General features: G+C 33.2%; 1 protein-coding gene and 1 long non-coding RNA gene across 2 annotated transcripts in view; one reads left to right on the plus strand and one right to left on the minus strand.

Annotated features, from left to right (window-relative positions):
• LOC127717525 (cartilage matrix protein-like) overlaps nt 1-13,772 on the minus strand; it is a 49,624-nt gene that overhangs the window by 18,427 nt on the left and 17,425 nt on the right. The gene's annotated exons all lie outside the window — the stretch shown is intronic.
• On the plus strand, nt 2,564-10,112 carry LOC127717548 (uncharacterized). Its single transcript, XR_007989232.1, has 4 exons — nt 2,564-2,661; nt 6,769-6,932; nt 8,188-8,452; nt 9,932-10,112. It is a non-coding gene; the product is annotated as an uncharacterized LOC127717548 (long non-coding RNA).

Genomic DNA, 13,772 nt, shown 5'->3' on the forward strand with positions numbered 1-13,772 from the left:
GGAATTTAGTACTTAAAATTTTCAACAACAAAATTTTACACTTTCATTTACCTGGATTGTTTTCTACGCTTCGAAGCCGCCATCCTGTATCAAACTTAGCCAACACCTCGCATGGCGTATTCACGATGTGGAGGGATTGACAATATACAATCAAAGTTAGCAATATACAGCAAGTAAATAATTGGGTGTTGAATGCCAGTAGATCTGAATTTGTAAATTTTTAAATTGAATTTAACCTGTTTAGAACGTGTATTGTTGAATTGTTTAATAAAATTACACACATAATCTGGGCTGATATGCATAAAACCACTTTAAGTTCAAGGTATCAATGAAACTGGGTCTGCATGAAAAAATGACTTATCACATAATACCAGAACCTATGTTTACTGTTAGACGATAAGAAAATATAGCTGTAGGCCTAGTTGAAAATCTTTACAAATTATTTATTCTTTTAATTTCTATTTGACTGTCTGGGTGCTTCTTATGTGTTTTAAATGTTTGCGTTTTGTATGCTATAGTTAAGTTTTATAGACTGTTGTACGTCATTTGGTCGTTTTTAAGTTTTTGCCATGGCGTTGTCAGTATATGTCTTCGACTTATAAGTTTTATATAATCTGCATCTCTTGTGCTGTATTTCAAAATGTATTACAATTGCTGCATCTTTACACATTCATCAATACACCAAACAAGATGAATAAAGCTTTCGTATATATAAAAATAAGGAGATGTGGTACGATTGGTAATGAAACAACTATCCGCCAGTTCAATTCAAAAACCTGATATAAGCAAATGTGACTTACTTACTTACTTTAGTCAGAGAGATCTTGAATCTGAATTCAAGGATACGAAGTGGGAAGGGTTTAGAGGTGGATTAAGGTGGGGGCATTGGGGCCCGCCCCTTTTTTGGAAAAAAATTGGTTGATTATTTAGAGAATCACTGAAGCGGGCCCCCTCTTTATGCATGACAGTTAGTGCCTCCTTATGACATTTTTTGGATCCGCAACTGGTGAGGACTTCATAAAAAAATATTTAGTAAGTTTTTGTTTTGTGATAAATAATGTTTTTACATTCACATAGACAGAAATAGGATAAAATAAACTACCGAAAGTCCACATAAGAGGGTATGGATGGGGGTTAACAGAATAGAGAATAACGGGCAAACAATAAAGATTAAAGAATAATGAAATGCTAAAATATGAGGAAAGAGAGTAATGAGCAAAAAGTGTAAGTTTGTAGAAATATAGCTAAAAAAAATAAAGAACACAGAAAAAGAAGACCAACAACCCCAAGATCCTGACTTCAACTTTAACGCTGCCGGGATATTTTGAGACAAAGTGCACGTATTAGTAGTCAGCCGAAACCACTAAGAGTTTTGCATCGGCCATACCGTCGTTTTTTTCCCGGGATACTGACTGCATAGTAAATTATCAATGTACTAGTTAATGTTCTCGAGGGATGATCCTATTACAGAGACATATATACACATATGTGTATCATGATATGTCTCTGCCCTATTACGTGTCAGTAACCTTCTCGACACAGTTCATTTTTACGGCGGCTCAGTTTTGTCTTAAGAATAAACACAATTGATAAGTTTCTTTCCCCTGCATTCATCGATCGCACTTGTAAAATAGCACATTGGTCTCAAGACATTGGTACACAATAATATGTATACGTTACAACACTTGCCGTCAGTACTCAAAATGGGAAAAATATTAAATAAGAAGGTATGGAAAAAATTTGGTTGATTATATAGGGAATCACTGAAGGACCTTTATCGGGACTTCAGGATTGGGTGTTTAAGGTTCCGCTAAAGTCAAATTTTTCTTCATAAGAGGCATTATATTAAATGTGCTATTTCTAAGCTAGTTCTTACACTTGTGTCTTAATATTAAGTCCATACATTAACACCAATATGAAGTTACTTGTGATGAAAGGATTTTGGAAAATTTAAAAAAACAAAATACGTAATTCTGATTTTAAAAGATGAAAATTGGACTTTCCAAGACACATTTTTTCAATAAATCCAGTTCTCATAAATAGCACTTTTCCTTGCCAAGGATCGTACAATGTATGGGTGAAGTTTGTATGAAGTACAAGCTAGCATTTAAAATGCATGTCAATTATCTGTTAAACAGTTCTACTAAATTGTTTGACTGCTGTACAAAAAATAAAGGGCGCTATTTTTAAATTTCAATGTGGCGTTGAATTTCCAGCATGCATTAGAAATCCCTAGCTTTGATCCCCCTTTATTATGATTTTTCTTAAATTTAATATTGTATTGCGTGTCCATAACATTTATTTGTTGAATGCATTTACCTTTTTTTACCTTAAAATCAAAATTTATTTACAGTTGTCCATACCTTTGGAAACCGAAAGTAGAAGTTAAAATTAATCCGCTGTTTCGAATTAGAGAAAACTCTATAATATTGAAATTTTTAATAATACAACATTGGTTTTGATACGAAGAAGTTTATTTTAATATTAAATGCATAGTTATTAAACGATTTACATAATATTTAACACTTAACTCTAATACGAAAGCATTAACTATTTCAGATAACTTATATCCGGTTCGGAGAAAAATGGTTGATCAAAGATCACGAAGACGTAAACAAACAGTTTTAATACTTTTTATGGACAATCGATGAATATTTATAGGTAAGATTATGTGTCATGTCATTTATATATATAAACCCAAAACAAATAACATAATTAATGAACGATCGGAGGCTGTTTGTAAGTACAAGGGATAAAAATCAACTATGTTTGTGGAATGATTTTCTCTGCACACATGCATTTCCGGTAGGTAATATTTCAATAATTACTAATTTTATTTTAAAAAATAATGATTTTGAGGCACATACATATAGGTAAGAATGGTATACTTTGACAGGTAAGTAAAAATTATAAGTTTCATTAGAGGAACATATAAAACAAAAATCTAAGGAAAGCAAAAGGAAACACTGAAAGGGAAACAGATTGAATTGCAACAATATATATATATGAAGTAAAATGGGGAGCAAATACAAGAAAGGTCGCATTTTTGGTAGAGGTTTAGGGAGACACAGAACATTTAAAAGAGTAAAACATTTGGGTAGACCAGTTTATGAAATTAAAAGGCAGAGAAACCAAAGAAAACACATTTTGAAGTTGAAAATACGCAAGATAAACAAACATTTCAATAACAAACCACTGTATGGAAACAAAGAAGTTTATACAACATTCTCAACTGGTTGTGACTTGAAGCTAAAGATTCAAAAAGTAAAAAACAACTTGCCAATTGCAAAGGGTTATCGGGTTATGAATTTAGACTGTCTACAAGCACACATATCTGATATTACTTTGCATGTATGTTTATGTGCCGGTGCAATAAACTTGGCTAAGGAAGGGAAGGCACCAATTAAGTTAGAGACAGAAGTGCGTTCGCTTGGTTTGGCTACTGTTATGTTGGCTCAGTGCATGGGATGTTTACAGAAATTTAAGCTTGAAAGCAGTCCAAAGGTCCCAGGATCTAAAAGATATGACATTAATGTACGTGCAGTTTGGGGCAGTATGGTGACCGGCAATGGCCCATCTCACCTTAATGAGTTTTTAGCAACTCTAAATTCCCCAGGGTTATCGCAGCCGTCTTTTAGCGCAATTGAAACAGAGATAGGCAATTGGTGGCACAGCGTTCTAGATAAAGAGATGATGATTGCAGGCCAAGAAGAGAGGCGTCTAGCTATTGAAAGAAATGATTTCCATGAAGAAATTCCGGCAATTACAGTTATAGCAGATGGTGGGTGGTCTAAAAGAACACATAAACATTCGTACAATGCAGCTGGTGGTGTAGCTATAATTATTGGCAAAGAAACAAAAAAATTATTACACATTGGAGTTCGAAACAAATATTGCTACATCTGTAACAAAAATGATAGTACACCTCATACTTGCTTCAAAAATTGGGATCAAGACAGTCAGTCGATGGAGGGTGACATAATATTGGAAGGGTTTCGTGAGGCCGAAAACAGACACGGACTTAGATATATGAGACTGGTAGGGGATGGGGATTCCTCTGTTTTTGCTAGAATCAGAGAGGAAGTACCAGGTTGGGGACGGTCTGTTTCAAAAGAGGAGTGTGCAAATCACCTTTGTAAATGTTTTAGATCAAACCTAGAAAAATTGGTAACAGATAATCCACTCTATAAAGGAAAACATCACTTGACAAAAAATACTCGAGTTCGACTTGTAAGTGCACTCAGATGTGCAATACGTGTCCGCTCCAGAGATCTAAAGGACAAAAAAATTGATAAATATAATGCCATAAGAAAACTAACACATGACATAAAGAATTCTGTTCACCATGTTTTTGGCAACCATAGCCATTGTTCTGATTTTTGTCGGGCAAAAAATCAGCAGCTCCAAACTACAAATGAGGATAATACATCTCTACAAATATCTACCAACACATCTGAATCAGGTATTGAAGAACAGTTAATTGACCAACAGATAAATTACTGGAGTGAGGGGGCATCTATTTCAGCGCAGGAACAGGCTCGCTTTGGTACCACGATAGCATACAGTAATGTGGAGCAGCACATCATAAAAGATGTAACAAACCTTTTATGCAGGATTGCTGAAAAATCCGATCGACTTATAAACAACTCCACAACCAATCTTGCAGAAAGCTGGATGCATATCCGAACCAAGTTTGATGGGGGCAAGGTACACAACCTCTGCAATCGAGGATCTTGGCATGCTCGTTGCTATGGTGGGGCTCTGCGAATGAATTTAGGACCACAGTGGTCTTGTAAGGTTTGGGAGTCAAGTACTGGTACTGAGCCAGGACATCTTTTCCGGAAATTGTATGCTCGTCATGAACAGACATTGGCCAATTCGATCAGGCACAAGTCTAAACCTAATATTCAACAGGTTCGATGGAAGAAAAAGATGTCCTGTCTCAAAACAAGCACCTCCAAGAAAGCTCGCAAAGCTTATGGTCCAGAAGCCATAGATGTTACTGATGACGTTACTTCTGATAATCTCGAAAAACTGAAACAAGACTATTTAAACCTTCATATTCACCTTTCGGAACAACAACGCTTAAACATAACAAATTTGACAATTTTACAATCACAATCTGGTCTTTGGCATTCTGAGAGAAAAAAAAGAATTACAGCATCTAATTTTGGATCTATTGTTAAACGAAACCCGTCACTTCTAACAGCTAAATTTATCCGTAATATTCTATACTCTACATTTACTGGAAATCGTCACACCAGAAAAGGTATTCTTGAAGAAGATACAACTATTGAAGAATATAAATTGAAAAAAGCTGAGGAATCAGAAAATGTTTGTGTTGAGCGCAGTGGACTTGTTATACATCCAACTCAAACATTCTTGGCTGGAAGTCCAGATGGTTTAGTTTCAACATCTAAAGGAAAATTTGGTTTAATTGAAATTAAAAATTTGTTACATTCCAAACCTATAAATCTTTGGCAAGCTTCGGAAAACAAAAACTTTTGTCTCAAAAATCTGAATGGAAAACTGGAACTTAAAGAAAATCACATATATTTTTATCAATGCCATGGTCTTATCAACATTTGTAACAGAGAATGGATCGATTTTGTAGTTAGAACTTTAAATCCTCATCAACTTTTTATTCAGCGAATTTATCGTAATATTGATTTGTGGGAAAACACCATGTTGCCAAAACTGGAAGCATTCTACAACAAAGTGCTACTTCCAGAGTTAGCAAGTCCTCGAGAAGGAAAAAGCCCAGGCATTCGAGAACCTGGAATATGGGTAAGTTGTTATGAATACAATATTGTCTGGAATGAGGTTAAGAGAATACAGATGAATGGAACAAAACTAGACAAAAATCAGGCCAATAGAAAAAATTGGACGATAATGTACAGTAAGAATAGAGAAAAATCACCTAAATTATTGTATATGAAAATGCATGATATATCCCCATTCAGACCCCCTGACATGAAGTATGGTAACCATTAGTAAAATACGTTTGATATACATGTACAACAGTAAGTATAGACACAGTGCATAAAGCTATTTTTTTTTCAATCAGATGCCTTCCATCGCCTTATATGAGTGTAAGTTGAAAATATGTATGATTTTCATGTCGATTTTCAATTGAAATTCATACTGGTATCATTAAACAATTATGTTCATGCTATTACGTGTACAAATGTATGTTAAATAAAAATTTAATTTATATTAATATGACAGACATCAAATAATGCTATATAGACTAAGAGATAATGTGTTTACTGGCATATTAAGCATTATATATTTGATTTTTTGGTGTTTAAACTGATCATGAAAGATAAATTGTCTTGTATCACATATGAATACATGTATTTAAAAGAACTACTTGGTATACATGGTATATGTCAATGTCAGTATGGCAAATAAAAAATTATTTGTATTTAATCCTTCTACAAATTAAATGGTAATTGCTTGTGAATATTGCATAAGAGCTTATACAAAGATATATGTATATATTACAGGTATATATATATTTTATCTTTGTATTTATATATATATTTATATATATATATAATAGGCGGTGGTGTTGTACAAGTGAGAAATAAACAGCACATGATCCAGTGCCCCTCTTGGAGGAAATTAAGAATCAGATGTACTCTAACTAAAGCTTCAACACTTTTTGCAGTGCTTTTCAATATTGTCTTCAAATATATTATATATTTTTTTGGCAAATTGTAATGAAAACTGACACCGTTTTAATACTAAATATTTCATTTACAGTATGCTGCACCATTACAATCAAAGCGACCTAGAAGAAAAAGAAGTAAAAGCTCTACAGAATCAGTTAATGCAAGATCTAAGAAACGAGTATCTGAATCATCCAGCTCATCTGACTCTGATATAGTTGACACTGAACTTCAAAGACCTGCTCCACTTCGCAATAGGTAACTTTATCATTATGTTTGAATATAATATATTTAGTATAAACATTAAAAAGCATGATTTATTATATGCCATAAAAGATTTATATAAGTTGTTTACAAAACACATTATTTGCTAAAAAAAATTGTTTATAACTGTAGATGAACTTTTGGTAAAACATTTCAATGAAAATGTATAGAACATTACCATTTATATAAAAAAGCTAAATAGTAAGGTCATATAACCATGGAAACAATGAAGAATGATTAAAATGAGAATCGAAGCTTGCATTAATGAAACAGCAATTCAACAGCACAACATAACCACCAGCATAAACAACTTTAGGTCATTTTTTTTTTAAATCAATGATATTATTTGAAGTCAATAAAATTGAGAATGGAAATGGGGAATGTGTCAAGAGAGACAACAACCCGACCATAGAACAGACATCAGCAGAAGGTATCCAACAGGTCTTCAATGCAGCGAGAAATTCCCGCACCCGGAGGAGTCCTTCAGCTGGCCCCTAAACAAATATATATACTAGTTCAGTGATAATGAATGCCATACTAAACTCCAAATTGTACACAAGAAACTAAAATTAAAAATAATACAAGACTTACAAAGGCCAGAGGCTCCTGACTTGGGACAGGCGCAAAAATGCGGCGGGGTTAAACATGTTTATGAGATCTCAACCCTCCCCCTATACCTCTAGCCAATGTAGAAAAGTAAACGCATAACAATACGCACATTAAAATTCAGTTCAAGAGAAGTCCGAGTCTGATGTCAGAAGATGTAACCAAAGAAAATAAACAAAATGACAATAATACATAAATAACAACAGACTACTAGCAGTTAACTGACATGCCAGCTCCAGACTTCAATTAAACTGATTGAAAGATTATGTCTTCATCATATGAATATCAGGCACAATCCTTCCCGTTAGGGGTTTAGTATCATACCATCATAACATATATGAGAAGAACATAACCCGTGTCATGCCAACAACTGGTTTTTAAATAAATGTGTTTAATTCCGATGCAAAGACCCTATAAGTGAATAAATATTAACGCCAAAATATGCAATCTTTAATGACCTGACAACAGTATCGTAACTATATCCCTTCTTAATAAAAATAGTAAGACCTATTAAATTTATGAATTGTCAAGTTATAACATGTTTTGACATAAAAAATCACTTTATTCGTTTATTATCATACATTGCTCTTTCTAATTGTACAAATTAAATAATGCAGTTTGTGCTTCCTTACTTTCCTTTCAGGAGAACAAGGCTGAGACCAACCAAATTTTTGGGTAGAAGTATCAAACAGGAATGGATAATCGATGAACAATTAGGTAAAAAAGAGTGGTACAAAGGAACTATTCTTTCTGTATTGTCTGGGACTGATGGTAATTTGAATGCTGTTTATGAGATCAAATATGAAGGAGAGGATGAGGCTTATGAAATAGACCATTTAATTCAAGATTACCAGTCTGGATCTGTTGAGTTTTGTGATGTATAGATTAACTTCAGTTTAGATAAACAGGTACATTACCTAGAAATTATTAATTATACAGTTTGTCATGTTTATGGGATAAACCTTAATGTTACAGCAAACCAACAATAAAATAAAACAATGAATAAAAATAACTAGGCATCAAATCAAGGATTGATTTATTCATAAAGCAATATTCAATGAATGACAGAACAAATGAGTAGTGAATCAAATTATTATACATGTACATGTGTATATTATTGTAATTGCGCACATGTTGTAGTTTTTTAAAATCTTTTACAACAAAAATGTATCAGATTAATGTGTTTGATAGATATAAGAAAATGTGGTATGAGTGCCGATGAGACAACTCTCCATCCCAAAAAACAATTTATAAAAGTAAACCAATTATAGATTGAAAGTATATGGCCTTCAACAGGAAGCATTGGCTCACACTGAACAGCAAGCTATAAAGGGCCCCAAAATTTTTAGTGTTAAAACATTTAAGCATATATGTGGAATTTGTCATTTAAAAAACTGTGTGACTTTGTACCTCTAATATAAGACCAGTACAAATACGATTCTATTGATGAAATGTATTTTTTTCAATTAATGTAACATATAAACATTGTGTATATATACATATATATGTCATCATGAAATTAAAACAACCAAATAATTAAGGTGTCTTCAGTTCAATAATTACACATATAAAGGATAAAATAATCTTTACTTATTGAAAAATTTAAAGTTGTCTTTGACCATATTTTCAGTAAATTTGAACATATACACATGTACATGCTTCATAAGATGAATCTGGTCAAACCCAACAGACAGTGATTTACTATAATGAATGGGCAGACTGAGCTGATTTTGAGTGAAAATGTAGACTAACTGTTAATAGATGAACAAACATGTTATATTAAGCTTTACAATAAGTTACAATGTGAAAGATTGCTAAAAATGTTATACAAGATAAAAAAAATTGTCTTACCTCCAGTTTTATGTGATTAACATGATTATCAATAACTTACTAATTACAAAAGAAATTCTAACACAAAATTATAATGTTGTTAGCCATAGTAGTTCAAGAAAATGTTAAGTTTTAAGCTTCAAATAAATAATTTTGTTTTGTAAACATATACATAATATAGTTAGAGTGTATAACATGTATAATGTTCACTTTTACAGTCCCCCTTTTTCATTTTTGTGCAAAATACAGTATTTTCCCAGTAAATGTAAATGAATTTATTATTAAATGTCTCTACACACATTAATTTATGCTGTAAATATGCCATAAATGAGCATACCATTGATTTATACTAAATGGTCCATTAATGTTATTTTCATTGAAGATGGGCTTCCATACTTTTGTAGGAAAGTAGTTCCATATTAAATATGTCCTCTAATTTTCTTTAACCTAGCAAACTTAATTCTCTTAATACATACTGTGGGGTGTATTTTAACATCAATTAACAGTAGCTTGTACTTCATTAGCTTTTCCTCTACCTTTTTAAATATTTTTTTCAGGATTTTGGGAACTTGGAAAAACAGTAGAATTTTTTGAAGCATAGACTACTAATTTGAAGAATATTGGACCTGTGAACATTTCATGTTGTTTGTAAATGATATTTTATGTTAGTACTCATCACAAGGAAGATTTTGATGTATAATATGGTATGCTATATAAACTGAATATGTATTTATTGAACTTTGAAGTTGATCTTAAATTTGACTTTAGCGGAACCTTAAGCTAGGGATTTCGGGATTGATCCTTTCGGGATCCGGGAATTCTTTATTCGAATGTCGGGATGTCGGGATTTAAATTTCTTTAAATTCGGGATTTCATGTTTTTAAGCCCGGGATTTCGGGATCAGTACCCCTCTGACCCCCCCCCCCCCACTGAAGCATGACTGGAGCGGCCCCCCCCCCCTTATGAAAAGTTCTGGATCTGCCACTGAGAGAGATATAATATAAACATATATCAAAGGCTGATCGGGGGGGGGGGGGGGGGGGCCCTTTCTTGGGAAAAATTTGGTTGATTATATAGGGATCACTGAAGCATGACTGGAGCCGGCCCTCCCTTATGAAAAGTTCTGGATCCGTCACTGTATATTCTTAAAATAAACCAACAAATTATCCAAAAGATGAATAATACTTTTATACTTACAACCAAGATTGATTATAAGTAGACTTGCGTTGGTTTTACAAAAAAAAAAATTACAAGTAATCGTAAGTATACTGTATTGTACATGGCTTAATTACTATCAATATTATTTGTAAGTTTTTTTGTGAAACTGACTGCTGAATGCTTATGGTACATCTAAGTCGTATGCTTTTTTTAAAACCACCTCCAGGGTATAATGTCTGCTCGTCCATAGAATCTGTTTGCAGATATAGGAAGATGTGGTATGAGTGCCAATGAGACAACTCTCCATCCAAGTCACAATTTATAAAAGTAAACCATTATAGGTCAAGGTACGGTCTTTAACACAGAGCCTTGTTTTTATCAAAAATGAAATATATTGATATTAATAGTATATAGGTTAAATAATTTATTCATACATTTTTAATTGACTGACCTAGAATTATCATGGTTATTGAGGAATTTAAAAAAGGGACAAAAATCAAATTTATATATAATAACAGGGTGATACAAATGAGAAAAACTCAAGAAATTGTTTTCAATTAAGATAAATACATGCAGTTTATAATGGTTTTCAGTTGTTTTTTAAAGCAGAGGCAGATTTAGTTTAAAGTTGGAAAAAATTGTTTGTACCAACAAAAATAAATACACGAAGTTAATCCAGAATTATGTGTTTATCATTTTTTTTTATGTTTAGGTTGCCTGCAAAATGAAAAAAACAATGCAGTTCAAAAGTCAAAATGTGGATAAGCTGCGGTACAAGGTCCTACTTTTGCAGATTTTCATATTTTGCATGAATGACTTTGAAGTTTATATCATAGAGGGCAGAGAAAGAAAAGAAACACTTCAATTTTCCTGCTTCTGAAGGATAAATGTAAAACATCTTGTTTGGTAAGTTTTATGCTCTGTTTTGATAGTGTTTGTGCATCCATCTGTCTTTCTCTAAATTGTATTCACTTAAAGTTTTTGGTTACAGTTCACCATGAACTTCAGTTAGTAACTTGTGGTTTTACATGTATATACTCAAAATTTAGTACTTTAAAATGTTCATGTATTTTTGTCGAGCCTGCAACTTTTGTCGCAGAAAGCTCGACATAGGGATAGTGATCCAGTGGCGGCTACGGCGGTGGCGTTAGCTAACTTCCTAAAAGCTTTATATTTTAGAAGGTGGAAGACCTGGATGCTTCATACTTTGTATATAGATGCCTCATGATACGAATTCTGTCTGAAACATGTCCATTGTCCTCGACCTCATTTTCATGGTTCAGTGACTATTTGAAAAAAAGTTCAGATATTTTGTAATGTTAATTTCTCTCATATTATGAGTAATAGGATAACTATATTTGGTATGTGCGTACCTTGCAAGGTCCTCATGCTCGTCAGAGAGTTTTCACTTGACCTAGACCTCATTTCATAGATCAGTGAACAAGAACTTAGTCTTAGATGCATGATTTTTTTTTATTAGTTGTTAGTGGCTTTGTACTAGCTGTCAGTAACTGCGAGTACTCTCAGATCTGTACTTAGTGTCTTTTTGTTGTTTGGATGTACAAGTACCCGGCCACGTCCACTTGTAATGTAGTATTTTTATTTTTATCCATCTGATGAGTTAAGCCTTTTTCAACTGATTTTTATAGTTCGTTCTTATGTTGTACTGTTACACCACTGTCCCAGGTTAGGGGGAGGGTTGGGATCCCGCTCACATTCTTAACCCAGCCACATTCTGTATGTATGTGCCTGTCCCAAGTCAGGGTTGTCGTTTGTTTATGTGTTACATATTTGTTTTTCATTCAATTTTTGTACATAAATTAGGCCGTTAGTTTTTCGTTTGAATTGATTTACATTGTCATTTCGGGGCCTTTTATAGCTGACTGTGCAGTATGGGCTTTGTTCATTGTTGAATGTCGTATGGTGACTATAGTTGTTAATTTCTGTGTCATTTAGTCACTTGTGGAGAGTTGTTGTCTCATTGGCAATCATACCACATCTTCTTTTTTATATTTAAGGTTAAGTTTTGGTGGTCAAGTCCATATCTCAGATACTATAAGCAATAGGTCTAGTATATTCAGTGTATGGAAGGACTGTAAGGTGTACATGACCAACTGGCAGGTGTCATCTGACCTTGACCTCATTTTCATGGTTCAGTGGTTATAGTTCAGTTTTTGTGTTTTGGTCTGTTTTTCTTATACTGTATGCAATAGGTCTACTATATTTGGTGTATGGAATGATTGTAAGGTGTACATGTCTAGCTGGCAGGTGTCATCTGACCTTGACCTCATTTTCATGGTTCAGTAGTCAAAGTTAAATTTTTGAGTTTTGGTCTTTTTTTCTAATACTAAATGCAATAGGTCAACTATATTTGGTGTATGGAAACATTTTATGATGTACATGTCAGTCTAGCAGGTTTTATTTGACCTTGACCTCATTTTCACGGTTCATTGCTCAGTGTTAAGTTTTTGTGTTTTGGTCTGTTTTTCTTAATCTATAAGCAATAGGTCAACTATATGTGTTGTATGGAAGGATTGTAAGCTGTACATGTCTGCCTGGCATGGTTCATCTGACCTTCACCTCATTTCCATGGTTCATTGGTCAATGTTTAGTTTTCTTGGTTAAGTCTGCTTCTTAGACAATGTTAGAAATTATAAGCAATAGGTCAACTGTATTTAGTATATTGAATGATTGTAAGGTGTACATATATTTCTTGTCAGGTTTATATGACCTTGAATTCATTTTCTTGGATCATGTTGAGTTTATGTGATAGTTGTAGTAAAGCTTTATATTTAGGACTATCAACATGATATCAATGATTAGTAAAGAAGGCACAACATTTCAGCATGTGCACTCTTGTTTATACATTATACACCACATTTACTGTTTTTACCCTGATTTTATGGATCACTGAACATAGAAATGTCATAATGTGAAATTATAGTACATTCTTAGGTTAAAGTTTTAGGTTAAGGTACATAGCTTACCATGAAGTTGAATTTCATACACATGTTCATTATGTGTTGAATTTTTAAATTCTGTGCCGAACTAAGATTTTGAGCCTGATTACATGATTGACTAGACATTGACACATGCTAGTGTTTGCCAGGCATGGTGTCCTGTACTAGGAATTTGTCCTGTACTATAAAGAACTTTAATAGTACTCGCTGAGTATGGAGTTTTTGTGAAAGTTTAATATTAGTGAGATTTTTGCATGACATCCTGTCAACTGCTTGTTGA

This window comes from Mytilus californianus, unplaced genomic scaffold (genome assembly GCF_021869535.1).
Source record: "Mytilus californianus isolate M0D057914Y unplaced genomic scaffold, xbMytCali1.0.p SCAF_1, whole genome shotgun sequence".
NCBI classification, from domain to species: domain Eukaryota; kingdom Metazoa; phylum Mollusca; class Bivalvia; order Mytilida; family Mytilidae; genus Mytilus; species Mytilus californianus.